A 27,147-nucleotide genomic window follows, 5' to 3' on the forward strand; every position below is an offset into this window, starting at 1 on the left:
GTGTTCAAAGAAAATATGATGCTCAGCGTGAACAGAAGGAAGAGAGCCTGCTGACAGGTAGACAGCATGGACACTGATCCTGGCAGGGCCGGCTGCTGAGAGAGGTACGTGCCTTCCAAGGCAGGGATCCGAAAGCAATCACATTTGGGATGCAAACTCAGAGCAGACTTTAATTTTCCAGCAGGGGGAATATGGAAATCTGGCTCCCTCGAAATGATTCATCCCCCCTTCCCACCACCACCACCTCCCCTCCCCCTGCATCCTCTCCCCATCCCTCCCAGCACAAAACACTTTGCTGCAGTCTCTCCATCTGGGTACCTTAATATTGGGTGTCTTAGTGTTCCCATGCGTGCTGAAGTCGGGCGCGGAGGCTAGCGAGACGGGGGGAGAGCGGCAGGAGACAGGGTGGTACCCGTGGGTTCGGGTATGGGCACTGGCACGCTGGCTGGTGCGGGATGCTGAGCGGGGGTGCTGGCTGGTGAGAACCGTCCTTGGGGAGCCAGGCACTGCCCTGCTCAGTGGGCACTTGGGGTGAAACCAGGGGCTCACCCCAACGGGTGCCTTTCCCCTGACAGGAGTCGGGCGCCCAGCACTCCCAGGAGAGGGAGGGAAGGGGGGCAGGCAGACTGTGAAGAGGGACATCGGCAGAGCGAGGCTCCCCCCTCCTGGGGCTTCATGCTCAAAGAGGACCCTGAGCCGGTGCTGCGTTCATCTCCCCTAGGACCCCTGCCCTGAACAGGCACTGGTTTGGGGAGAGGGGAGGACAGGAGGCCTGACTGAAGGATGCCTCTTGGATGCACTAGTGCTGGTCATGCAAGCCAGGGCCGCTGTTTGCAGTGTCGGGGGAGACCCTCTCCTTTTGGTGGGGAGGGTATCCGACCTGCTGCTTGGCTACTGCAGCCGAAGGGTCCCTGGCAAATGTCCGGGTGGCATCTCTCTAGGGAAGCAGAGGGTGACACCAGTGTGGCAAAATCCCTTGTCTGGCAGTAGAAGAAAGTGACTTCTTTCCCATTGCCATGTGGGAGGCGTTCAGGGCTTGCTGCCCCCAGGATTTCTGTGTAATTTGGTCTCACGTTTTATAAACACAGAGGTGTTTTCTCAGGCACGTCAAAGAGAATTAAAAAAAGGGGGGGTGTTTGGGGATCCCCCAACCTGGGCCAGTAGGATCTGCCTGCCTCCTGGGTAGCTTGGAAGAACTTTTGCAGTCTTAAGACAGCAGCTGACACGTGTGTTTGCTGACCTCAGCTTTGGTCTGCTCCATCCTGGGGACGGGCACGGGGCAGGGTGCTGAGACCAGGGTTGCTCTCAGCCAAGGGGCCTTGCTTCCCATTTGCACCCTCCCTGGTGCCGGAGCTGTTTCTGGTGTCTGTGCCGGTATAAATATTGTCTAACAAACCCTTTTTGGAGATGATGCCATCAGGTGGCGCTTGGGAATAGGCAGCGTCGCTGTGGGAGTCCGGAGAGCAAACACTTGTTGCTGCGAGCTGCACATCGCACATCGCACGGGGCGTGGGGCAACGTGGCACCCAGAGCCACTCGCCACCTGTGCCTCTGTCCCCACCAGCTGCTGGGAGGTGACACAGAAAGGGAGGACAGACTTTCTGCAGGTGCTGGGAGGGCTGTGCAGGGTGGTGGTGGCTGTGGAGATGGGAGGATGAGCGTGAAAAGCTTTTTCTCTCAGCTCTGGCACTGAAAAGTGCAGGTTTAAATATAGGTTATTTCTTCAGATTTAGCCCTGTCTGGCGTGTGACTGCAGCCCTGTAACCTCCTTTGCTTGGGCAAGCGGCTCCATGTGCGCAGCATTACACCGGCCTCTGAAGGAGGCTGTCCGAGGTAAAAGTTTCGGTGCAGTTTAGAGAGCTTTTGTACGCTCGGGAACATTTTTTTTTTTGTCAGCCAGACGAACGCAGTGCTGAGCAGAATGTGCCTCTTTGGTCTGGATAAACCTGCTACTCCTGGAGTGGGGCTGCTCCCACCCTGTGACGCCCAGAACAAAACCTGCAGCTGGGCCAGCCCGAACCATCCCGAAGGCCAGATGGGCTCAGGCAACCGCCCATCCCAGGGCACGTAGTGATGTTCACCAGGAGGGAGTGCACATAGCAAGGTCCCGTGCAAAGCTCCCCGCGCCAGGGCCGGCTGTGGGAGCACACAACAAGGCACAGTGCTGCCTGGACTTAGCTGCTCCATCCCACGGGCCGCCTCCCTGCACCATGGGAGGGAGAGAATCAGCCCCGGTGCTTGGGGACAGCATCAGGTGGAGGCAGCCGGGTGGCAGCCAGGACGCAAGTGACTGGCCACCTTCCAATGCGGCTATCTCTGCACGGTGCTGCTCTCCACTTCCAGAGGCAAGAGGGTTTGCCACCCCGCCAGGGCAGACACAGCCCAGAGCACAGCCCAGCCCTCCCACCCTCAAGGATAACATTCCCACTGACTTCAAACACAAGGCATGCCTGAGAGGACAAAGAGAAGCATTGTAACTGATAATGCTTAGGGACACTATTAGCTACACAGGTTGTTTCAGACATCCCAAATGCGATAGCATTTTTGCAGCCTAGCTTAAGCGTGTAGAGAACAGACAGAAGCTGAGGAAGAAAAGAGCTGCTCAGTATAAAGTAAGAGCATCCGCATCTGGGTTTGCATCCAGTTTCACTAAACTAGATCCAATGCAACTTCCACTCGGAGACAAAAAAAGTCATGGGGTGCAATCCCAGCTCAGAGGCTAGACAAGACAGCAGGGACCTGGGCACCAGAGGCTTGCCTGCTGTCACTGAGCCGTGCAGCAGCTGAACCAGCACCCTTTGGTGCCCTCAGTGCAAACCACGGGGCAAGGCTGCTTTGCTCAGCCAGGGCCAGCTCTCATGGCTCTCCCACCTCTCCGGCGTGCCAGGCAGCTCATCCCATGGGTGCGAGCAGGCTGGTGGCATCGCCTGGGCTCTCCGCAGAGTGCGATGTTACCAGCAGCAGCCCCTGTTCCAGCGCAAGGGAGCACGTCCCCTGTTAATCAGCATTTAATTAAAGGACATGCTGACATTTGGAAATCAGAAACAACTCTCCTGTGTGGGCTGCCTCTCTCTGCTGCTCGCCTCTTCTCTGAATCACTCCCTGACATTTTGCCAGATTAGGATGTGACTCTCTTTCTCCCTCCTTCCTTATAAAAATAAATTGAAGAGGAGATGCAAAGCCACCGCTGCTCCTGAGGGAGAAGACGTAGGGGACGGGATTTCACTGGGAAAAAATTCTCCTTATTACTGCTGCTACGATGGTGTCTTACAAAGACCCTGACTGCAGGGCAGGTTTTCGTGTGGTAGGTGCCACGGGGATGCTGGGGCAGGGGCTGCTCACCGTGTTGGCATGGGCCAGCTGGTTCTCCCTCTCCAAATCCACACAGCCATGCGGGCATCTCGGGTCCCCACATCAGCGCCAAGTGGTGTGTCTCAAGGAATCAAAAGCAGAGGGTGTGAATGCCCTGCAGGAAAACAGGGAGTCCCTGCGGCAGCTGGCCCACTGGGAGCAGGCTGGACCCTTGGGGACCCTTGAGTGGGGCAGGATGGAAAGCCAGGGCCAGGGAGATGCTCAGCATCCCGGCCTGAGCGTCCTCGCCGACAGCATCGCTCCCCAAAGTAGGAGCAGCCGGACCTGGGCTGAGGGCAGGAGTGCTGTGCCTGCCTGCATGGGGACAGGCAGGGCACCCCCAGGACACCTCTCCCCATGTACAGACCCCCTGCCCCCCATGTGGGACGCCCTTTCCCCTTACATGTCCAACTCCCTGCTCCCCATAGCCGGACCCCCTTTCCCTTCACGTTTCCACCCACCTGAGCCTCCCCGCAGCCCCCCACCCCGTGGCGCTGGCCTGGGCTCCTGGGTCCTGTCTGCGGCACAGCTGCGGGCCGGGGGCGACCCCCACCGCCCACCCCCCTGGAGGAGCCGCGTCCCGCCCGCGCCGGCTGCCCCCCGCCTCCCGCACCTTCTGCTGCTCTTGAAACGGGGCCAGCGCTTCTGTTTATCTGTTAGCCCATGCCAGGGCTGGTAAAATGCAAACAGCAGTGAGGGGTGGGGGAGGAGGAGGGGTGGTGGTGGGGGGAACCCTCACCGTTCGCTTCCCCTTGGCTGCTCATTTCAACCTTCTTTCAAGCAGAAATTACTCACATTAATCAAGAGTGAGAATGTGTTTGCAGCCCTGCAGATTTGGCAGCGCGGAATCAAATTCCATCAGTAGCAGCAGGAGGACGGGAGCCTGTATCTCTGCTGTGCACAGCCTAATAGAGCCATTGCCAGAGGAAATTGGATCTGAGAGCTCCCCTAAATTAATCTACCCTTTAAAAAAATGCCAGGAGATCTACATGACAAATGAGCGTTTGCAACGGAAACTGATGCAAACATCCCGCACATCAGATGGGGACAGATCTGCACCTCAGCCAACATCTGCAGGGAAAGAGGTGCACGAGCAACCCCAAGGAGCACCGGTTACCCACAGCCAGGGTGTACGGACAATTCAGGCCCCGGGAGCTGCTGGGACAGGGGAGAGGTGCGAAGCAAGAAGCAATCACTGCGGTTGCTGCCATCAGCCCCTCTCCTCCCAGCAGGCCGGAGAGCTGCCAGAGGCTCAGGGACGCCTTCATCCTATGCCGGCACGTGCAGCCATGGCACCTCCGGAGCATCTCTGGAGAAGCTCAGCGAGGCAGAGCGGGGGCCTGGCAGGAGCGTGGGGCCGTGGAGCAGCACCGGGGGATGCTGAGCTGGCTCCCACCGCCGTCACGCCACGGCAGCAGGGCAGAGCAGGGCAGGTGGAGGCTCCCGGGGTTCTGGCGCGCGCACGCCGTGGAGCTGGGGCACAGGTGCTGCAGCTCGCTCCGCTTTAATAGAGCTGCTGCTGCTCCAAGGTGATTGCTACTTTATTGGCTTATTTTTAGCCACGCGGCCAGGCTGAGAGTAAGATGGATGGGTCTTGTCTTGGGCAAGACTTTTGCTTGCAGTAGGACCCCAGGCACGAGGCGGGAGCGAACGCTTTGAAAGCTGCCTTGCAAACGGCTGGGGTGATGCTCCCCGGTGCGGAGCAGGGAGCTCACCGGACCCCCTCGGCTCCTGCCCCAGGAACAGTCATAGGGTGGACACAGACTGGGCTGTGCCAGATAAAAGACCAGTATGAGCTGGTGCAGGCTCCCTGCTGCTGGGCTGTTACCTCCAGTGAGGGACCCCCGATGCAGTGTGCTTGCAGCATCTCCTGGTAAAATCCAAAGACCCATGTGGCGGTCAGGGTCTTGTCTGCCCTGAGGGTCTCCCATCCCAGGGATTTGTCTTCTCGCTGGTGCTTCTTGGGAGCAACCGGGCAGCGGGAATGCTGCTGAGCCCCAGCTCTAGGTGCAGCCAGGTGCTCCCTTGGGAAGGGCTGATCCCTGAAGCCCATCTAGGCAGCACCGATTGGGTTAACCCCTCTGCGCCACACACCACCTGGCTCTTGCAACAGCTCTGCTCACACAGGCATGTCCCCTGCACCCCTCCATCATTTTTCAACCATGCACAACTGAAAGGCTTAGCATCTTTGCTCTGCTCTCAGCAGCACCCAGTGATGGAATCTTGACCTTTATTTCCTAGGTTTATTAACTCCCTGCCCCTGTTCGTGTGGGTTCAGCAGGGACAGGCAGCGATGAGACAAGGAGCATTTCCAGTGCTGCTTTGGGACTGCTGGGAGTCTTCCCCAGGGAAAAGCAGCACCCGGCTGGGCTGGACGCAAGATCTGGGTGCGAGATCTGGGTGCTTTGGGCACAAGGGTAGGTGCAGGGTGCTGAGCAGTCTGGCCAAGCTGGTCCAAACTGCGTTGAGGAGCCAAGCAATGCTCTTAGCACAACCCTTCGCTTCTCTTTGCTCTAGAGGAATGTCCCTGCGGAGGGAAGTGCCTTGTTTTGTGCGTGAGCTCCAGGTTGCTGCATGTTGAGTTAGGTTTGCAGCCGAAGTGGGCTTGCGTGATTGCAACTGGGCAAATAAGGCTTTCCGTGGTGACTCTTGCTCCCTGAATAAATGCGCTTCTGTGGGGTTTTGTTGTAGGATGTTTATTCTCTTGCCTACAGAAAATAAGCAGACAAGTGTCAGGATATTATGGCAAGGGGAAAAAGAGATGCCTGGGTAGCCAGATAAGAAAGAGTGTGAACTCGTTTAAAAAAACATCAAGCATATGTAGACAGTGCATGGCAGTAACTGGGTGTCTCTGACCCCCGCAGCGGCGTGCGGACCCGTGCTGCCCGGGGAGCAGTGCCCGGGTGTGCCAGCACTCGTGTGCAGCTGCCTGCAGCGTGGCGGGAGCTGCGGCCAGCAAGGCCGCAGGGAATATTGATTAGTTTTACAGTGTAACCTGACAGAGCCTATTCTGGTGATGTAATGAAGATGGATGATTCCATCCTCTTGCCATGGTGCTTTGGGGAAGGGGAAAATTATTTGCTGCATCCTGGAGGGATGCGCCGTGGTTCTCCATGCCTCACTCCTGTATCTCATCTAATTTCCACCTCTCACTGTTTTTTTTCTTCTTTCCATCCTTATGGCTCTCTGCCTTCCCTCATCCCAGCACCCTACTGTCTCACAGCACCACTTGGGTCTGGTGCTCAGGCTGGGAGGCAGCTGAGCCTGGTCCAGACCATCAGGGGTGCAGAGCTCACTGCTGGGACGAGCTGGGAGAGGACTTGTTGCAGATCTTGGCTGCCCACAGTGGAAAGCTCTCCTGCTGGTGCTCACCACCGCTGGAGTCACGATCCAGCCTTACACCACAGCTCACCTCTCCCTCCTCCTTTGCTTTTGTTCCCTGTCTCTTGTTCTTCAGCCCCTGCCTTTGCTTCCCCCACCAGCACCCATCTGCAGGTGCATCTCCTCCTCAGGGCTGCTGCCGCAGATGAGGCAGCCCCGAGCATCCCGGCTGCCAGCCCAGCTTGCTGCGAACACATCCCACCTCCAGCATGGGGGGAGACCTCCACAAACCAGCCCCGCTGGGAAACCCTGTGCGTGAGCCAAAAGCCCCATCCCAGGACCTCTTAAATGTCAGTTAAGTGCAGCTCTGTGAGGTTGATGAGCTCCTTTCACAGCCTGATCTGAGCATTTTGGAAACCACGGGCCGTGTTTTTTTCCTCCACTGTCCAGCAGCTGTGAATCCTTCGTTACAGTAACACCAGGCTCAAGCAGTTGCATGCCAGAAGGCAGTTATGTACAGTGATAAAAATGATTTAAAATTGGTCAGGGTTTTAAAAGAAAAAAAAAAAAAAAGCAGTTCATAAATTATCAGGTCTTTATTTCTCTTCTAGCTTTTACCCTTTAGGATTCACGTTTTCAGGCTTTCCTCAACAAACAACACAGTTGGAAATGCTAAGGCATTTTTATATAAGATCTGAGAATCCTCCAGAATCACAGGGCTGCGGGAAGAAAAAAAAAAACCACCAACTGCTGTAATGCTTGAGATACGATCTCCAGAGCTGCCAGCACCCTCCTGCAAAGTAACCATCTCTACTACATCTTCAGAAACCTAACGAGGCTCGTTGCTATCTTCCATCAGATCCAAACCCCATCGCTTCACAGACCTGATGCTCAGAAGGGATCGTCTGGTCTGACTTGATGTGGGAGTGATGCCCAGCAGCTCCATCACTTCCAGCTGAGCTCCAGCTTAGGAAAACACCCAGTCACGGAGTGAGATTTCTGCAGATGCAGAGCCCTATCTCGAAGTTTTAAAACTTCGAGCCTGTTCAGGCTGTTTTGGGGTGGGAGCTCTGGTGTTCCCATTGCTGCCCTATGCATCACCCAGTCAAGTTTTTTGAGGTGATAAATAAGTTCTTGTAAAACCAAGGGAGGAATCGTCCTGCAGCAAACACGTGCTGCCTTTCCAGCCTCATGAGTCCTCTTGGATATTCGTGGAAAAGTGATTACACTTTTTCTCAACTAAGGGAACTAATTTCATAAGTAGTGCAACTCCACCACAAGCAAAGAGCCGGCCACGGCATTAGGGAGGAAAGGATACCACAGTGCCACATAATTTTGAAGAAAATGCATCTAAAAATAAGGGACCCCAGGTACCTACCCAGCGGTAACTGGATGCAAATGCGTTACGAACACAACAATTAACTTTTTTGTGGTCTGCAGTCCTTCCACTGGCTGCCAGCCTGCTTTTGGGGTGACTTTTGGGGAAGAGCTTTGGAGGACCGATGTGGAGGCAAAGCCCAGGTGGTGAGGAGCACATCCTTGCATTTCACAGCCACCTTTTCCTCCTGTTCCCAGCTCGCTGCTTCAGCCTAATATCTGGCAAAGTTGCATACCACGGGCAAAGCGAACATCGCTGCTTATGGCAGGCCAAGCTGACAGTTCCTGTGAGATCAGCCCCGCGAGCATCATTTCTTGGTGATAGCTCGCTCACAAAGGAAAGAAATGGAAGCAAATCTTACATGACACATTTATTTTTGTCATCTATTTATTAGCTCAGAGCAAAAGTCCTGCTGCGCTGCATTATGGGGATTATGCAAATGAGGGACATCAAGACAATTAAAAAAAAGCCCAAGTGAGCACAATGTCAGAGCCGAGCAGATGCTGAGAGACAACGCAGCCCTGCCCGGCCGCTCCTGGCCTGCTACAGCCTGGTGGCATGGCCGGATTGCCTGCGCAGGCAGCCCCGTGCCACATCCAATGTCTTGCCCCATCCGGATGCTCCTGCTCCTCCTCTGGCTTGTGCAGACAACCCGACCGAGCGGGTCATTAGGCCGATCAGTTAATGAGCTGCTCAACACATCTCCAAGCGTGTTGCCCTCCCGTGGGGCTTCGTTTGCTGCCCCTTCCCTGTTTTGAGGGAAGGATGCGCAGCGTGGACCCTCCTGCATCCTCATCCCATCGCAGGTGCTTGCTGCTCTCACCCAGGACGATGCAGCCAAAAGCAATGGTTAGACTAATCCTGGGCAGAATTTAGATTTAAAGGGTAGCTGAGGGGGCTACCCAGAGAGCAGAGCACAGAGAGGGTCCTTGCTCCCTCCAAGGGACCTCCCGGCTCCCCAGGGGAGGGCAGCCCAAATCTCGCGTCCTGGCACGAGGGGAGCCGGCGTAGGGTGAGGTAATGCCATGCTCATGTTCAGTTGGGAGCTGCCACGGGAGGAGGATCTGGCTCGCTCCACGGGTCTGAAGCCTGGCTAAATCCCCACTGAATCACCCGTTGTTACACTGACAGCTTGGGATTTATGAGAGCTAAAGTAGATGGATAGCGATGAGCAGGGGGGGGAAAAAAAAAAAAAAGGTCCCAAATCCGACTTGTCTTTGCTTCAGCAAGCCCCAGAGGACTCAGGATGTGTGTTTGGGGATTTAATCCTGTCTGAAACCCTCTATTTTGAGACAGAGGTGGAGGGAGAGCTTAAGGCATCTGAAGTGCATGTTGATAGCTGCAGCCAAGCACAGCTCCTGACCCAGCAGCTCCTGGAAGTGGGAAAACGCTGTTTCTCAAAAGCCTGTGGAAGAGCACAGGCAGGCTGGTGCTCGGAGACATGGCAGGATGCAGGGAACAGCCAGGGAAACACGCTTCCATCCTCACTCTGCTAATTACACTCATTAGGGAAGGAATGCTGCCTCTGATTTCGAGCTATACCAGCTATTTTTAATTTCCCTGCCTGCTGAAAGCACACACCGGAGCACTCGGGTGGGTTTTTTTTTCTGGAAACGGCTATTTCTTCTCCCAGGTCAGAGGCTCTTTTGTGTCTGCCTGGCTGGGAGACGGGGCCGAAGACAAAGCAGAAAGGGAGAAAGCGAGAGAGAGACGGGATGGGGAGAGCCGGCATCCCTGCCCTGGGTGGGGTGTATGCCGAGTGGGTACCCGGCATCCACGGTGGGCTGCGTGGGGAATGGGAAGCTGTCTGTGGATGGGAGCAGCAGGGATGCAGACGTGTGCGCGGCTCCGCGACCCAACGGGGAGGGCGCGAGAGACGGCGGATAATTTATGCACTAACCTCAGATTGGGGTTGCGGGTGGCCGTCCCCAGCCGGCGTGGGAGGGAGGCCTCTTCCCATCGCCCCTTCCACCCGCCTCCTCCCGCCCTGCAACCACACGCAGCCACACAATCCCCTTACAATTAGGAAGACACCTATTCAGCACCGCTCTGGCATCGCTGGGCTTTTGTTCCTTCTCTTCACTGCTGGCAAAGCTCTTCTTTCCCTCCGCACGGCTGTGTGCAGCGCTCGGCGGTTTGTCAAGTTGCTTTTCATAATCTCCACCAAAGAATTGCAGTCCCGCTGAAGTCCTGCGATTGAGGCGGCGGGGAGGAGAGAGGAGGAAAAAAAAAAAAAAAAAAAAAAGGAGGAAAAAAAGTAAGACAGCATTTTTCTCTTTCTTTCTTTGTTTGAAGTCTTGCCTGGAGGAGTTGTGTGTGTGAGAGAAGGAGGCAGTGAATAGCAGTGGGTGCACAGGCTGCACGCTCGGTGTACGATGGGCATTTGTAACAAGCACATGCGAAGCACACGCAGACACCTGCATCCATCGGCTCCCATGTGCATGCGTTACCTGTACAGCTCCCCCCAGGGACTTAAACTCTGTGGGCAATGCAGAGCATCCCAAAGCAATTCAAGTCCTTCATCTGTTTATTGTGTATGTTGAAAATGTGTTTGTGTGTGTGTGTGTGTATGTGAATATATGTATTCACATCTGTTCGCACCATGTTGTAGCAAATGTGTGGCATTTGCTTGCAGTAGTTACATTCTTGTGGAGATATAGCCGAAAAAAAAAAAAATCATTCCCTTTGTTTTAGATGAGAATAATCACCAACCAACATATAGTGATCAAAATTTGTCACTATATGAATGTTTGTGGAGATGTGTGTATATATATTCATGTGTATTTTGTTGACACACAATTACATGCAACACATGTTAGCGTACTTGTCAGCTAAATTACACGTGAGCTCTTTAACTGTTGGATTTTGGTATGAAGCATGCACTTGTATGAGTGTTCCTGTCTATGAACATATGCTCACGTACATATATGATAAGTTTTTTGTCTTACTCAAGCGCCACACGTGAAGGGTGTGTGTGTTTTTGTAGCACTGGGGGGTTGCGTGTGTGCGCAAACACTTTTGCATTGTTTGTATCGCGTATAAAACCCACATATGAACCCCCGACTGCAGGCAGAGAGAAGCTGCCTGGTGCGGAAGAGTATTTTCCTTTCTGATGAGTGTGAACCGAAGGGCGAAGGGCAGATATGTTGGTGCTTGTGCCTTGCTGAATATCACTGAATGCTGTGAGAAAACAGCGTGAAGTGCCGGTGTGGTCAGAAGAGCTGGGTGTGCTGGTGGAACTGCATTTGAGCAATCCTTCCTCCGGCTGCAAACTTGCAGCTCCGACACCAGTGCTGGGATTCGGCACAGCGGAGAGGGAGGCTCTCCGGGTTCTCTCCAATGAGGTAATCCCAAAGAAAGATAAGGGAAGTGGTGCATGTATTAACCTGAACGGTGATGTCAGCGAGGGAAAAGGAAATTAATTGCTGTGAGATAGGAATTGCCTTGATTTCGGTGTCGTTTGATTCCTGCCGTTATTTCGGACGTGCTGGGTTACTGAAACCGAAGGGACTCTGGCGATGGGGTCCTGAGGTCTGGCAGGGTCTGGGGAGACCAGACAGTTCCCAATGGCTTGTGCAGTGATGTGGGTACTGGTGTGCAGAGACTGTGTGTGTGCAAGTGCCTGGGCACACTCGCGTGTCTGGACTGCGATAGACTGTTACGGAGAATAATAATTTTTCTCTGCTGGAAGCTTCATCAACAGCAAGGAGAGGAGAGGGCAGCAGAGTCCCCCGAGCCCTGCTCTGAGGAGGGGCTCCCTGCCCAGCGGGACCCAAGGGATGTCCTCTCCTGCTTTTTGCAGAAGACTGTGTGTCCCCAGGGAGCGGTGGCAGACCTTCAGCAGCAGGGCTGGGCGGGACTGGGCTGGGATGGTTCCAGGCAGAGAGAAAAGGCTCAGGGACAGTCTTGGGGCACCTTCACACTGAGCTGTGGGTCTCCCCGTGGGGTTCATCTCCCCTCCAGGGGTGGCTGTCCCTTGGGAGGCAGCAGTGGGTCCCTGGTGCCCTGTCCAGCAGGGTGAGCAACGGAGGAAAGGTCTCCAAAGTGGAAAAGAGACACTTTCTCCAGCAGAATTTGTCCTTATGCTAATAGGTGTCACATTATGTCACGAGTCCCCGATGACTTGCCAGCAGAACATGACAAATCACTGCTAACAGTGAACAACAGGGCCAGCAGCAGACGAAACACAAATATCTCACATCTGCATCACCTTGGACCTGACACAGCAGATGCACCCACAATGCTCCCCAAACCCCACCACTCAAGGTGTACAAACCCGCCTCTAGGCACGGATGCCACCGGTCCCTCTCCACGCGCTGTCTCTTATTCCAGTCCCACATTCCCCGCTCCCAGGGCGTGCTGCCCTTGCACGCTGCCTGTTGCACCGAGCTGCCGATGACAGCAGAGGACATGGGGGGTGGCTCATCAGGAGGGTCATCCTGAGCTTGGCTTTCAGGAGATCTTCCTTCCAGGGCTGCCAGCTCAGCAGCACGATGGCAGAGACCCCACAAAGCCTAAAGCAAGAGCAAGCTTGACCTCTCGGTGCCGAGACATGGTTCACCAGACCCCCGGGAGGGCGTGAATAGCTGCGTGAGGCTTAACCACCGTTCTGCCTTGCACACACCCAGGCACACAATGGCAGCTCGCACATGGACAGACCATCAACTCGTCCTGTTTTGATCTGTCACCCCAGCTCTGGCTAATCTTCTTTAGCTGGCAATGGGGAGGATCAGTGGGGGCATGTAGGGAGGGTCACCCCAGCCCCACAGCTCTGCCAGCATCGCTGCCTTCATCTGCCACCTCTCCTTGCCCCACTGGCCTCACTCTTGCATCCGAGGGAAATCCCCAGTGGGAAGCACACCAGTGTCCTGTGTTGCAGCCAGATGGGGTGGCACAGGACAGCCTGGATGGGAATATCAGCTGGGAATCCTTCAGTGCACGAAGAGGTTTAGTCAGGGGGGCTCTGGGCAATTTCTCGTTTGTGCCAGTGAAGCAAAGGAGCCTCGGTGGGTATGGGTGGTTAAACCCTCTCTTCAAACACGGTGTGAAGCTGAGGTGTGAATTCCAACTGCTGGCAGTGGTTTCTGCTCTTGTCCCAGGAGGGATCCAGGTCTGTGGCTTTACAGGAGCTGTCTGAGCCCCTGCGTGTGATGGTGAAGCCAAAGGCAAAGGGAGTTTGGTGTCTGGTCTGCCAGGGGAGGGGGAGGGCACCCTAGCAAAGCCGCTTTCCCCAGCACTGCCTGTCCTTAGTGGGTTCAGCCCTGATTTATGGGGGTGGGAAACGGGCTGATCTCTTTTCTTCTTCCCAAGCTTGTGCCCAGGGTGATGACCCTGAAGTCACTGGAGTCACTCTGGGCAGGTTTGAGCCCAGAGAAGTGTGTCCCCAGGAGAGTTGAAGGGGCTACGCTGGTGCAGAGGTGATGGTTATCCTGCCTTTGCCTTCTACCTCTGGACAAAGTGCCCCTGTACCCCCACACGGCTCTTTTCTCACCTTCCCCCTCGAATTCCTCCACCTCTTTGTTCCCTCTGCTCTAGCTGCTCCCGATCGCTGAACCATCCCCTTCAGCCTGCCGGTTTCCCTCTCCCTCTGTTCCCAAGTCCAAGTTGCTGGAGATGGGAGGGGAGCAGCGCTCGCCCCCCTTGCACACCTCTGGGCGAGGGACCAGCCCCTGCGCCAGGCAGGATGGCTCGGGCTGCAGCCCCCTCCGCAGCCCCTGCCTTAGGGACACCGCCGCTCATCAGCCCTGCGCGCCTCCCCGGCAAACCTAGACAAATTCCCCCCTGGCTACTGCAGCATCTCCTGCCTCACAGCCCAGACTTAATTACAGCTGGGGCTGCGGGAGCTGAAATATCTGTGACCAGGAATGTGCTAAAAGGCCCGTGAGGATCTTGTTAGCGAGTGACTTACCTGGATTCCCGAGCTGCATTTGCCCTCTCTTAATGGGCTGTGTGGCAAATTGATGGCTAGTTTGCAGGAACAGATCTGGGTCATTATCTCATCCCTTCCCTCTCTGCTTCTCTCATCCCTCCACCTTGAAAAAAAGCTGGAGGACACAGCAATGCTTTGCAGTGCGCAGTGGGGCTGAGCAGAGGCGGAGCGGAGGGGTTTGGGGTTTGGCAGGATCATGTGGGTTGTGACCTGAGACACACAAGTAATAGTCTTGGGGTCCTGGGGCCAGACATGCCGCTCCAAGGGTCGCTCATTTCAGGTGCAGGTCCTCTGCTGAGGACTGATCTGTTGGTTTGCAGAGCACAGAAGCACCAAGGGGTCATACCAAAATGAATTTATTCTGATTTTTTTTCAGCAAGCTGAGAAACAAAACCATCTAAGGTTAGAGAACATTTTGTTTCACCCAAAGAAAATCCTTTCATTACATTTTCAGTCACCTAAAATACATATTTTCGGTAAAAATGAAGGAGAGCTGGAAGTGACATGCTGTTCCAAATGGGAAGTGGGAAGGAAAGGTTGCAACTTCTCAGAGCTGATTTTTTACCCAGAGCTGACTGGTACAAACTAACTGGATTTGCAATACACTCCTCCTGGCTCAAACTTGCTTGTTCCAGGGTGAACATTTCTGCTCGCTAAAGCAACCTCAGGCATCCATGGAAAAGCCAGTCTTGCAAGAGCTAGGTGCTGGGCTGAGCTGTGCTGGGCTGAGCTGTGCTGGGGCAGCCGGAGCCCAGCTCCGCACGCCCCGGCCCCCTCAGCACATCGTCAATCCCAGTTTTCCTACACACATCCCTGAGTTAGGGAAAGTCAGCCCCTGGAGCACCGGGGAAAACACATCTCATGGGCTGCCAGGGTGTCAGGGAGAGGCTGCACGAGCAGTGTCTGCTCTTCTGGAGAGGGGTGGGCTGAGCATCCCCATGGATGCAAAGCAAAGTGCAAAAGTAGCCAGAAGACACAAGGATTTCTTTTCTCTCCTTAAAACAAATCAGACCAGTTTTATGCTGTATTCTGTGTTTTGGAAGGAGCGTGTGATTGCACGTGCACCTGCAAAATTAGGACTATTTTGGCCCTTCCTGAGCCTTTGGATTTTCTGAGGCTGCCAGCGCATCCTGCGAAAGGAGCCTGGGCTCCGTCTTGTCTCTCCTTAATGCAATGCTGCAGCCTTGCAGCCTCGCGGCAGCTGCTGTGCACAGGCTGCGATGCTGTGGTTGCTGTTGTTGCTGCAAACGTGGATTTGTTGAATGCATCTCTCCGGTGTGTCTTGATAAGGGTGTTGTAGACAGCGTGTCTCGTTGTCAGATGCCTGCTTTGGGGAGCGACGGGGAAGCTGATCCTGAGCTCACCATTAAGGATGCACTGCGTGATCTGGGGTGTCGCTCAGCTTACCTGGCCTCCCTTTTTATTGCCTGTAAGAGCTGGGGGATTTTATAGAGCATTCTGGAAAGATTTGGATCGTATCTGTTTTGTTAAAGCAGCTATCAATACAAAATCAGGTGATGAGAAAGCTGATTAAAACCCATAAATAACCCCAGTATTACCCTATCCATGGAGCATACAAGTGACAGACAGTGTGCACCTTTAGCTGTACAGAGCACCGATACGACAAATACTTTTGAACCCCCTCTTCCCCAAGTAGATGTTTCTTTAAATCCAAAAAGTCCAACCATAACGACTTGGAGGACAAGGTAATGCATGCTGAAGGCTAGGAAATGACATTGTTACAATGACAAATATTCTCCAAATGCCCAATTCATGATCCTGGGTGCCTTATAAATGTGATTAGTAGATCTAATCTTGCTGTGCTGGAGCCAGTTGTCAAGACAGCTTGAAAATGGATCGTTGCCCAACTCTGACTTCAACTGCTCCCCAAGTTCTAATAGTTAATGTTTAAAAACTAAACAAGACTTGGGTGCCACACGCCCTGCCCCAGGGCATGAGCCAGCCCATAGCTGGGGAGCGAGGGGCTTGGCGAGGGGGGAATTGCAGATGATCCCCTAAAAGAAAGGCTGATTGCACCTTCTTGGGATGCAGCTAGCATGGATCTCTTTGGAAAACAAAATCCTTTAGGTGTACCCAGCTTGGTCAGGCTCTGCTCTTGAGTTTCTATCCATCTGTCCACCCATCTGTCCATCCTGACCGTTTCGGTGGTCGGGTGTGTATTATATCTCTCCACCTTGCGGTGGGGATGGAGGCAGCCCCAGAGAGGCTCTGTGCGTGTCTCAGCTCTCCCCACACCTGAGAGGCAGGCAGGGAGCAGGGAAAGCAGGGGATGAGCCCTGAGAGAAGGCGAAGCAGCGCTAAGAGCCCTCGGCTCCAGGGAGGTTTCCTCTTGTCCTGTGATTTTGGGTACTGTCACTTCAGGTCCTGTCATACCAGCACCCCTGGGGTGCTGCTCCAAAAGGCGATGCCCACACGTGACTTTCTGGGTGCCAGTGGGAGCTGCCAGGCGCAGCGTTTTCTGCAAACTAGCTAGAAAGGCAGGAGAGTAAGATTTCCAAAAGCCCTCAAGTGCTTTTGGATAGCTGCGATGGTTCCTAGGCAGGTTGTCACAGCATCTCAGCACCCTCCAAGGACTGGAAAAACCAGGGTAAACCCCCCCAGTGCCCCTGGCTCCCCGGGGAGCGAGGCTGGTAGCCTGCTGAAGACAGCAAAGCACTTTTTAAAGCACCGGTCTAAGTGCTGTGAGTCTCTAAGTTGCGTCTGATGCCTTTACCCAGGATTTTCTGGGGGATCCCGGTGGGGACGTGGTTTCAGAACAAGCTGGTGCTGCTCAAGCTTTTGCATTTTTGGGGCAGCCTGGCTGGAGTGAAGGCTGTGAGGACATCGTGAGAGAGTCCCCAAGCTGCCGCCCGCCTTCCCCACCGCCCAACCTGCCCGAGCAGCCCCCACCTCCCACAAACCAGCGCCTGGGACCAACAGCACGGGAGAGGCTTTGAGCGTATCCAAGATACAGAGGATTTGGGCACCCTGTCAAATGTTCTCATTGTCTGACCCTTGTCCAGACGCCAGTAAAACCCTTTGGGAAATTCCCCCTCCACCCAGTGCACCGGCTTTAATTACAGAAGAGGAATGCGAGGCGCAGAGCCCTGCTCCTCCCGCCCCAACGCTTGGCTGAGCGCTGGGTGCCCGCACGCATTCCCCTGAGTTTGGGGTCCGGGGCGGTGGGTGGCAGGGCTGGGGGACAGAGGGGGGAGTCAGAGGGACCACAGGGAAGGACAGCAGCGGAGACAGGCTCTGGGTGCCCCTGCCCGGTGCCAGCGGGATGCTTCCCAAACCCAGGGTGACGAGTGGGGGGCTTGTCCCCCCCGTCCCACTCTGGCAGCAGTACCCGAGCAGCAGGACATGAGTAATATACATCCCACTGGGGGAGTTAGATCAAAGGCAGTGAAGTAGATACAAGAGGTTTCTGCTTCACAGACCAGAGAGGCTGCAGTTCAATAGCGCCTTTGTTACCGGCTCTCCGGAGCTGGGGATGGAGAAATACCTGACCCCCGCTCCCTCCCTCCGCTCCCGGCCCCTCGGTGCACAACCATTTCAAGTATGCGACCGCGCAGCGAGGCACGGTGGGGACGTGGGGACGGGGCGCTGGGGACAGCAGTGGGAGCAGCTGGCAAGGGAGGAGCTGGGGCTTCAAAAATGAGACCCCCCATAGCCAGCCGGGGCTCGGAGGCGGTGGGGCAGCTGCCCCCTGGCAGCGCTGGGCACCCGCTTCCCCGAGCATCCCTGCGGTGCCCGGGTTTTGCTGGCAGGGGACAGGGCGAGGCGGGGAAGAGAGGACGGTGCAGGTGATGCCACAGCGGCTGCCATCCCAAGGCTCATGCTGGCTGGCACGGTGCCCTTCCCGCGGAGAGAATGCCACACTGCCAAAGGTGAGGTCAGCCGCGCTCGGCCGGCGGCTCCGGGCTGTCCTGGGGACCCTGCGGTGTGGTGTGGGGCTGGTGGCTCGTGGACAGGCATGTGTCCTCATGCCCCGACGCTGGGGAGAACTGCCCTGCATTTGGTGCAGCCTCCTTGGGAAGGTCTTGGGTGCCAAGGCAGAGGCACAGGGCCATCCCAAAGAGCCATCACATTCGGCTTGACAAGCTTTACCCTCCGCATGTGCGACGTGCAATGAAATGGGGGCTGTCTCCTTAGTGCACCCCTGGGAGCAAAGGGTGGGCTGGTGCCGGAGCTGGGGGGCCGAGACCCACGCAGGGCTCCTGATGTGCACGCAGCACCCGTGGGCTTGTGTTGGGGTGTTTGCTCGCAGACCTCCCCAGCGCAATGCCTGCGCCCCAGGGCACAACGCCGGGCTGAAGCCGTGCTCCTGCAGAGCGGGGTGCGTCGGGCTGCCCGGGGGTGCACCGTCCTGCAGCTGCTGCCCACGGTCGAAAGAGGCCAGGATGGGAGTGTGACTGTATCAGGTGGGGCACACAGCGGCCTTTTTGTCTTGCCATTCACATACGGGAGTTAAAAGAGGAAAGACCTTGGGAAAACGCCAGTTCAGAGCTACTCGTGTGCTTCAGAAGTTTGGTTTGTAGGTCAAAGTCATGTTCACTGCTATTATGAACCGCAGGGTGCAAAATCCTTCCTGCTTCCCAACCTGGTTGCTGTATAGTTTTAGAAACATTGAATTTCCCAAGGATTCTTGCTAGGGCAACAAGAAAGGGAGTTTCCTAGACTCAATAGCAGAGCTGACCTCATCAGCTCCTGGCAATTAGCAGTCTCTGTTGCTGAACAAGCCAGCAGGAGAAGAAAATGAAGGCAGAGGCCAATGCTTTCCCAGGAACAACGGGAAGTTTTGGTGCCACCGGAGGAGCTCCCTCAGGTGCAGGGATGTGCAGAGGCTTTTGCTAAAGAAAAAGCTCTGTGTCTGGCTCTTGGAGGAGCTGCTGGAGCAGCTGCTCCCCACGAAATGCATCACCTTGTCCTGAGATGCCTCTCTTGTGGGTACAGAGATGGAAGCTCCCCCGAAAAGGCTATGGGGGAAGGCAGCAGCGGGGGAAGCGAGCAGGAGGCGGGTTTGCAGCCAGACCTTTCTTTAGCCCTTTGTCTCAGCCGACAAAGGCGGGTCTGTTGGGTGCACCTCTGACTGCTGAGCATCCGCAGCCTCTGCAGCCAGGTGGGCTGGGGGGCAGCGGGGCCACCGGCAGGTTTTCAATTCCCAGTTCTGCTGCTGAGCGACTCTGTGACTGTGGGCAAGTCCCTCGGTGGCCTGGAAGGGTCGGATTTTTCCAGACAGCTACAGGACAGGGTACAGCTATACCCCAAGGTGAGCGCTTTCCCCTCTTGCTTGCAAAAGGGATTTACCCTCTGGGCTCCTGGGCTGCTGCAAGGGAGGTGGCTGCCGAACAGCGAGGTGCTCCTCCGTGGAAAGGAGCATTTGATCTGCAGGTGTAAATCTGTGCTGCTCCATTTGCAACCAGACCAGCTATCTGGTTGATGCCTCCAGGTTTATTGGGATCCTTAAAAGCAGCACAAAAAGATGTGATGGGGGATACCATCTTACTGCCAGAGATAAGGTGTAGCTGTGGCCTGGCCACTGGGAGAGTGAAAATAAACCATTTCATTGCCTGCTCCTTGGATGTGCTGCCATTGATTCAGGCTATGGCATGTTGTCTTTTAAGCATCACCTCTGCTGCGAGAGGCTGTTGTCCCTGCAATCACAGTTCATTACAGCCTTCAGAGCAGAAAAAGCAGGGCGCTGGGTCCTCCTCCCAGGGTCAGGCCACCACGCTGGCAGGTTGCTGCTGAGGCGACAGACAGGGCAGGTTTGGCTCTCTCCTGCCTGACCCAGGGCTAACCCAGGAGAAACCACCCTGCGATGCTGAGGGGCGTTTTGGCTGGGAGGGTCCCCTATTTTTGGGGTCCCTGTGCAGGGAGGGAGGGGGGGATGCTCCCAGATGGGCACAGGGAGGGTGGACAACTTAGATGGAAGGGTTACTTCCCCCCCCCCTCCTTTACCTTTTCCCCTTTTCTTTCCCCAAAGACTGCTGGCTTATCCTGGGTAAGCCCTCTGCTGTGGTCTATGGCTTTTTATTCCTATGTGATTGCTTTTCCTAACTCATGTAGGGCGAAAAGCCATGGGCTACACAGAGGAGGGACTCCACCTTCCAGGCACCTCTGCAAACCGCATGGACCCCTGATCCCTTTTTAATCACTCATATTTATTTGGTAACAAATAACAAGTGAAAGGGGGCATTGAAGCCTTGCAGGGCCTTAGAGGTTTAGCAAGACGGATGGGCCAGGGGGTGGCGAGCAGAGGGAGAGACAAAGGGGGACGGGGATGGTGGGGGGCATGGCCTTTCAGGCGCCGTCGTCCCCATTCAGAGCTGAAAGGGCGCTCGGCGGCGCCGGGTGCTGGCGAAGGGGGCTGCAAGGGCGGCGGGAGCAGCTTTTCTTTGGCAGCGAGCTTTTCTCACACGGTTCAAAGCATCCCCACCTGCAGCCCTGCAGAACAAAAGCGTCAGGCGGAGACCAAGGGCATTTCCAAGGGCCACGGCCGCTGCCTAACCCAGCACTGACACGGCTCCAGGTGATGGCAGGAGCCCTTTCTACTGTTGCCGGCTCCCTCGAGCAGGGGCTCACAGGGGGCTGAGAAAAGCCCGGGTACCTCCAGCCTCATCTCCCCACCACACCGTGTCCCTTCCAGGAGTGCTGCAGACCCAGCGGGTTGTGCAGAGCCTGGAGCCACCCAGTTTGCACCAGGCAGGATCCGTCCCCACAGTGCCCACGAGGCCACGGCCAGCCCAGTGCCACGAGGACAGCGGAGGGGAGATGGTGGCTGGGAGCACATGAGAAGGACAGGCTTAATCATACAGTGGGACCTGGCAAATTTGCACTTTTTAAATGCACAAAGGCTGTGAGCAGAGCAGCCTGGCAGAGCTGGGCTGGATGGGGTGGGAGAGTCAGGCACCGCTGCAGACCCCACTACTGCAGACCCCACCACCGCAGACCCCACCACCGCAGACCCCACCACCGCAGACCCTGCCACCACAGACCCCACCACTGCAGGTCCTGCCACCACAGTCTTCACCACCACAGACCCCGCTTAGCCCCTGTCAGCACCCAAAGATCACTGGGGGGGGGGTTACAAACCACCCTCGCCAAGCAGGAAGCGAGCAATTTCTCTATTTATTTTTTTTTTTTCTCACTTCCTGAGCTTTGAGTCATTAGGTGTCAGGCTTTCAAGTTTATTTCACCAGCCTGGAATGCATCTTTAAAAATAATAGTCATTGAAAAAAATGAAAGCTGAGATTCAGCTGTAATCCCATGACTCAAAGAGGTGTGGAAGGAAGAAAATCATGAAATCCCATGAGTTCCAACAATGAAAGCATGAGAGCTGGCAAGACCGTGGCACATAAATCATCAAAACTAAACACCATCAGTCAAAATGAAAGGAATTAAGCCAATCTCACCAGGCTGTTTTAATTATTTTTTAATGAGGATTTGCTCATTCAGAAAATTCACCCATGACAATGGCCGCCCCGAGCCATTCACGCTGAGCAGGACCCATCCTTGCAGCAGACACGCATGGCTTGGCCCTGCCGTCCCGCCCCAGGGATGCTCCGGACCCGGCACAAGGTTGGGGATGGGAGCCGGGAGCCAGGGTGCCATCGACCGCCAGGAAGGGGAGAGCAGGGTGAAAGAACCAAAAATACGCCAGGAGTCCCATTTTTGCCATAAGCTTTGTTGCAACCCAAAACGTTGCGCTGGGGATGTTACGAGCCAAATTCTCTCTGGATGGTCCTGGGGGTTAGCGGGTGCTGCGCTGTGGTGGTCCCCCGAGGGGGGCACAGCCCCAAGCCTCCCAGAAGACCCCCTACCATCACCAGCAGTGTTCCTGGAAGCACTGGGGGAAGGAGCTATCGGGGAGCGGGGATGCTGGGGCAGGGGCATAGACCCCATCTATGCGCGGCAATTGCAGAAGGATGCAAACGCCCACGCTGGAGCAGCAGCCGCCCCCATTAATATTTCGGTGGCTGTTGGACAAAGTGGCTCAGAGCAGGATTATCGGCAGCCTGTCTGCACTATACCGGCGAGACACTCCACCCCTGAGAAATGCTCCTACTACCCTTTATGCTATTGATTTTTCTTTTAGCAAGGCAGGCATTAAGCAGGAAAGAAACAGAGGGGGCACAACCCACCGCGTTTCTGCGGTGCTGTGTTCAAGAGCAGGCGGGACGGGAGGAAACCCTGTGGGCACGTTGGTCGGGGTGTCTGGTGGTCAGGAGCCAGGGCTGGTGGCTTTCTGCCAAATCTCTTTCTTACCCTTGTTTGCCCAGCTCCAGTACCCCCCGAAAATGCACAAGGGCTTAAGCAGTGAGATTTGACTTGTGGTTTTCAGTCTCTTTGATCCTCAGGGGGACACCCAAGTGGGGCTTGCAGGAGGCGAGGGGGGAGACACGCATGGGACAAGTGTTTCGATGAAAGCCCTGCCGTGCAGAAAGCATTGGCAGGGACACCTGGAAAAGGTCCATGGTGAAGAGGAGATGCTGCCAGCACCAGGTGAGCTCTCAGCTTGTCTGGCATCCACCTCCCAGCAGCACCTCCAGTCACCTTTCAATTAGCGCAGCCTCTGCCCGCGGCCCCGTGTGGCTGCGATTACTGCCCACTTCCAGGGCTGGGCAAAGCAAAAACCTTCGTCTGCCCTGCTTATAAAACATTGACAGCATTAAATAAAACAGTAGGTCAGGTTGGCATTTTCAAAGTATCTTTGAGAACTTTGGCACACACCTATTATTAAAAAGGCAGCAATCAGAATCCCATCCCTGGCCCAGAGAAGCGAGCTCGAGGAGCAGCCGCTGCGAAGGCGCTCCCGTCTCCCAGAGCTCCGGGCAAAGGATGACGCTGGAGCAGTCAGACCCCTCCAGCAGTCCCTGGTCCTTCCTGAGCTCCCGGGAATGAATGTGCAGAGCAGGACAAGCTGCTAATTACAGATAATAACTGCCATTTATGAGTGAGGCATCCATCGTCCCGGCTTCCTCCAGGAGCTGGGTGTGGAGCTCCCGTATCCCAAAGCTGCTGGTGGGTGAGGCACAGGCTTGTCCTGTGCTGCCCTGCGGGGAGGAGAAATCATAGAGTCATTTAGGTTGGAAAAGACCTTTACGATCATCAAGTCCAACCGTGATGCTAGGTATAAGGAGTTTTGGAAGCCTCCCCATGAAATCTGAAGTTGTTCCATGAAATTCCTCCTGACTTATTCAAGCAATAATATCTGTTTAGCCCCAAGAAGATAGAAATTCCCAGCTGCATGGCCCGACACAGAGCCCCCACACTGCTGTGCCAGCCCCCCGACATCCCTCGTGGCAGCAGCCGTAATTCTGGCTTCAGGTAGGCAAGGGCCACCCAGCTGTGTGTGCACGGGGCACCAGGTGCCAGATCCTTCCAGGGCGAGCAGGGATTTCATCCCACATCCCAGTGTACGGGCTGGGGTCACTGCCTGCTGCTGCCTGGGCAGGGCTCGGGATGGAGTTCACCTCCGTGCAGCGCTGATGATGTGCGGGAAGAGCAGCAGAAGCAGCACCAGCTTCTTGCTGGGTCACCCAGCCCCGTGGGTGCTGGTCCCTGGAGATAACTTGGGAAGAGAGTGCCAATTATTAATATTTTAATTACAGCCACATGATAATGAACTGAAAAGCTGTGGGTTTTAATCAAAGCTGTGACGTCACCCAGCCCTAATGGGACACAGCAGGATGCCCAGCACTGCACCACCAGCACCCAGCCCCCCAGAGGGTTGGTGCACTGGGTGCACTGGGACCTCCTATGGAGAGGATGATGCTCAGTGGGAGCCCAGAGAGATTTTACAGCTCAGCCCTGCTCAGGGTGCCCAAAGAAGGACCAGGGCATTAAAAATCACTCTGCAGCCCACGTCCCCAACAGGCTTTGCGTGAACAGCTTCCCCAGGGTCTGATCCTGGCTGTGTGATGTTATTGCGGGGTATTTACCCACCCTCGGCATCGGAGGGTTCAGTTCCACGAGTGCTGCTCCCACACGAAATCCAGGTCACTTGGCTGCACCAGTGCTTTTGAGAAAACCTGCCCTCAGTTAGCTTATCGAGAGCTGGAGGAGGTTTGCGTGGAGAATTCACCGACGGGACAAAAAGAGACAAATCCGGGACTTGCCGGGAATTATTTATTCAGCTCTGCTCTCGGCGGGGAATTACGGATGCACCGGTTGTGCCACAGAGTACCTTCCTCCTCCCGTCTGCTTGGAAATGGGTTATTTAGTAACTGGTGAGGCCACCGGTGCTGAGTCAGCCCACAGCTAATGAACACCCTGGCTGCCCATTTGAAATTTATTGCACCTATTAATTACAACCATTAGCTGCAGCCAGTGAAATTTTTATAATGAGGACCCTTGCGACTTTGCCTTCCTAGCAGCAAATTAACTGTGTGGGGGGAAGAATCAATGGGATCAGCATACTTTACAGAAGCGATGTTTTAATTAGCGATTCTCTGCAAACATGCCAAGCAACAGCTTCTCCGTTCATTATCTCTCCTTAAAGGGATGGTGCTTCTTTGCAGGTTAGTTTTATCCCGGTGTCGTCTCCTCTGTTGTTGGGTTTCTAATGCACTGCTGCTCATTATAGAAACTGCTTTGAAGTTGGTTTTATCTTAGGTCTGGTTGTAAGCAGCGAGATGTCCAAGGTTTGGCGGGGGGCGGGGGGAAATGCAACCCTAGGAAATAATGGTTTTGAAAGCTTGGCTGAAAAGTAGCAAAATTGGACGGATCCCGTGGCTGTGAGGAAGAGGGGGATAAGGAGTGGGAGAAAGGGGTTGTGTCCCCACAGGCACAGCAGCGAGCCCCAGGGATGTGGGACCTGAGCCTCTGATGCTTAAAAAATGAAAGGACCAAAAGTCCCAGGCAAGGCTCCCTCTGTGCAGGGAGCATCCGCATCCCACGGAGCTGCTCAGAAGAAAGTCTCTGCAAGTCCCGTGAGCACAGCACTGCAGAGCCAGGCTTTCTCCAGGGACTCCTCCGAATGTGTCTGCTTGGCGGATTTTAGAAAACCAGCCTGGTGATACCCAAACCATCAGTCACTCCTGAAAATCTTGGCTGTAGAGGTGGACTGACTAGCTCTCATGAAAGGCACATGAAATGAAATTTCTGGGAACTTTTCTACATTTCATTACAAATTATTTAATTCCATTCAGTTGCCTGCAAAAATACCGGACCAATTTCCATTGCAAATGATCTCATTTCCCAGGAAAACAAAACGACAGGCAAAAGGCAGCTTTGAAATTCAGGGTTTAAAATGCAAAACTTAATGTTGTTTTTTCCAACCAAGCGGCTAAAAGTTAATTCAGCGGCATTTCTCAGAAACAGAAAAGCTGAGGCAGGGTAAGATCAGCCCAAATGAAAGATCCTGGTGCCTGAGCATCCTTTCCACAGGTTTGGCGGCCACCGCTGTCACCTGGCAGCCCCAGCCTGTCCCCACTGCAAGGCTGTGCTGAGCCCTGCCTTCATCCCTGCCTGCATCCCTGCCTGCACCCTGCCTGCATCCCGGGCTTTCGCTGCCCAGGACCCCCGCTCCTGAGCCGTGCTGTTGGAGCTGCCTGGCTGCCCAGCGAAGCCCAGGGAAATGGGTAATTGCAGGGCTAAGAAATAGACTCTGTCCAGCTGGTTCAGAAAGACATTTTTTAGGGCTCAGGGAAAGTGACATTATTAAAGTGAGCATGCTGATTTCAGACAGCTCCCAATTCATCACTGTGACAGTGACAAACACGGCCTGGGGTTATGCAGTTGACTAAAGAGAATTCTCTAGCTTTACATTTTTAATGCTCCTCGCATTTTCTCTGCTGCAGTGGAGTTTTATCCAAAGGATCTTCTCCCTTGAATAGAAAGGGCAGCACAGGTCTGTGAAGCATGCCCAGCCCTTGCAAATCAGGCCAGGCTTCTGTCATCATTGCCCAAGCCAGTTCATTTATTTTTTAATTATTCCTTGCTCCTTCAGGATCGTTTTTCTACCTTTTCAAGAAGAACAGGAGCATCAGCCTCAGCTGGGCTGCCTCTATTCTCCGGGGCTCATTCATCATTGTCTGCCGTCTGAATGGGAGGCAGAGGGTCAGCCTGAAAAGCCTCTGCGTTACAAGCCCCTCTAAATATATCAATAGCTCCCTAATGGACACTGGGGTCCCAGCCGGACCGCCCAGGCTCTCAGGGTGGCTTTGTGTCTGCAAGGGGTCAGGGTGGGCACGGGGGGGACGTGGGGTGGCATGGGGCAGTGGGGAGTGGGCACCCACGGGGGCCGCCTGGGAGGTCTGCCCCAGACACGTTTGCCTGGTTAATACGGCGCGGGTTAACAGAGGGGACGGTGCTGGGTGGGGGGTGGGAGCCCTGGGGGGGGGCGAGGGGGGTATTTGCCAAATCTGGGTTTGGCAGTGCCGGACCAGCCCCGCCGTGCCAAAGCGGGGTGCCTGCTCCCAGAGGATTCTCCTCCCTTCCCACCCCTTCCCCGCTGGCACTGGGTTTGCTGTGCTCCAGCTGGAGCTGTGCAAAGCCGGGAGGGCGCAGGGGCCGGGAGGTGAGCAGCCCCCCACCCCAGAGGGCTGGCCCCCACGCAGCCCCTCCGCACCACCACCCCTTCCTTCCAAAATCCCATTCTCAGGCTGGTAACAAAAAGCAGCAGCACAAAGAGGGACGCGGAGACCTGCCGCTACGCTGAGAAGCCATTCAGAGCAGGAGACTCATTAAAGAGCCTGTTGTCATTATTTGTGAGCTCCAGAGGTAGCCTGATTTAATTTGGGAGCTACCAGACAGGTACCCAGATGGCTGGGGAGGGGGACAGCGGCAGAAGCGAATTAAGTGGGATGCCCCTCGCTGCTGTCGGTCGCTTTGTGCTGCAGCTGGGCCCCTTGGAAAGGGGAAAAGCCGGAAAGGCAGGGATGTGGCACCCCCCCCCCCCCGTAACATCACCGCTGGTGAGGAGCCTGTGGAGGTGGGGGGCCACAGGCCCCACCTGCTTTGGCTTTTTTCCCCATGGTTAATTTTCTCCCAGCTGTCCCTGCTGTGAATTAGGGCTGCTCCAAACCCTGCCGCAGTTGTGGGCTGCAGGCAGTGGGCTGGGGGGGTCTCACAGTGCCCGGCTGTTGAGGGGGGGGTCACTCTTTGCTTGCTGCTGTTGGTGGCTGTGAGCCTCAGGAGGTGACAGTGCCTCACAGACCGA

General features: G+C 55.3%; 1 long non-coding RNA gene across 3 annotated transcripts in view; it reads left to right on the forward strand.

Annotated features, from left to right (window-relative positions):
- The window catches only part of LOC121098735, a 36,328-nt gene continuing 9,181 nt past the window's right edge, over positions 1–27,147 (forward strand). Inside the window, exon 1 of one of the 3 annotated variants that reach the window (XR_005831338.1) lies at positions 1–104. This is a non-coding gene — a long non-coding RNA (uncharacterized LOC121098735). Of the gene's footprint in view, positions 105–17,595; positions 17,870–20,299; positions 22,488–27,147 lie in introns of those variants that run through there. The other 2 variants (XR_005831337.1, XR_005831336.1) reach the window with 2 other exon arrangements.

Source organism: Falco naumanni, chromosome 17 (assembly GCF_017639655.2).
Source record: "Falco naumanni isolate bFalNau1 chromosome 17, bFalNau1.pat, whole genome shotgun sequence".
Taxonomy (NCBI): domain Eukaryota; kingdom Metazoa; phylum Chordata; class Aves; order Falconiformes; family Falconidae; genus Falco; species Falco naumanni.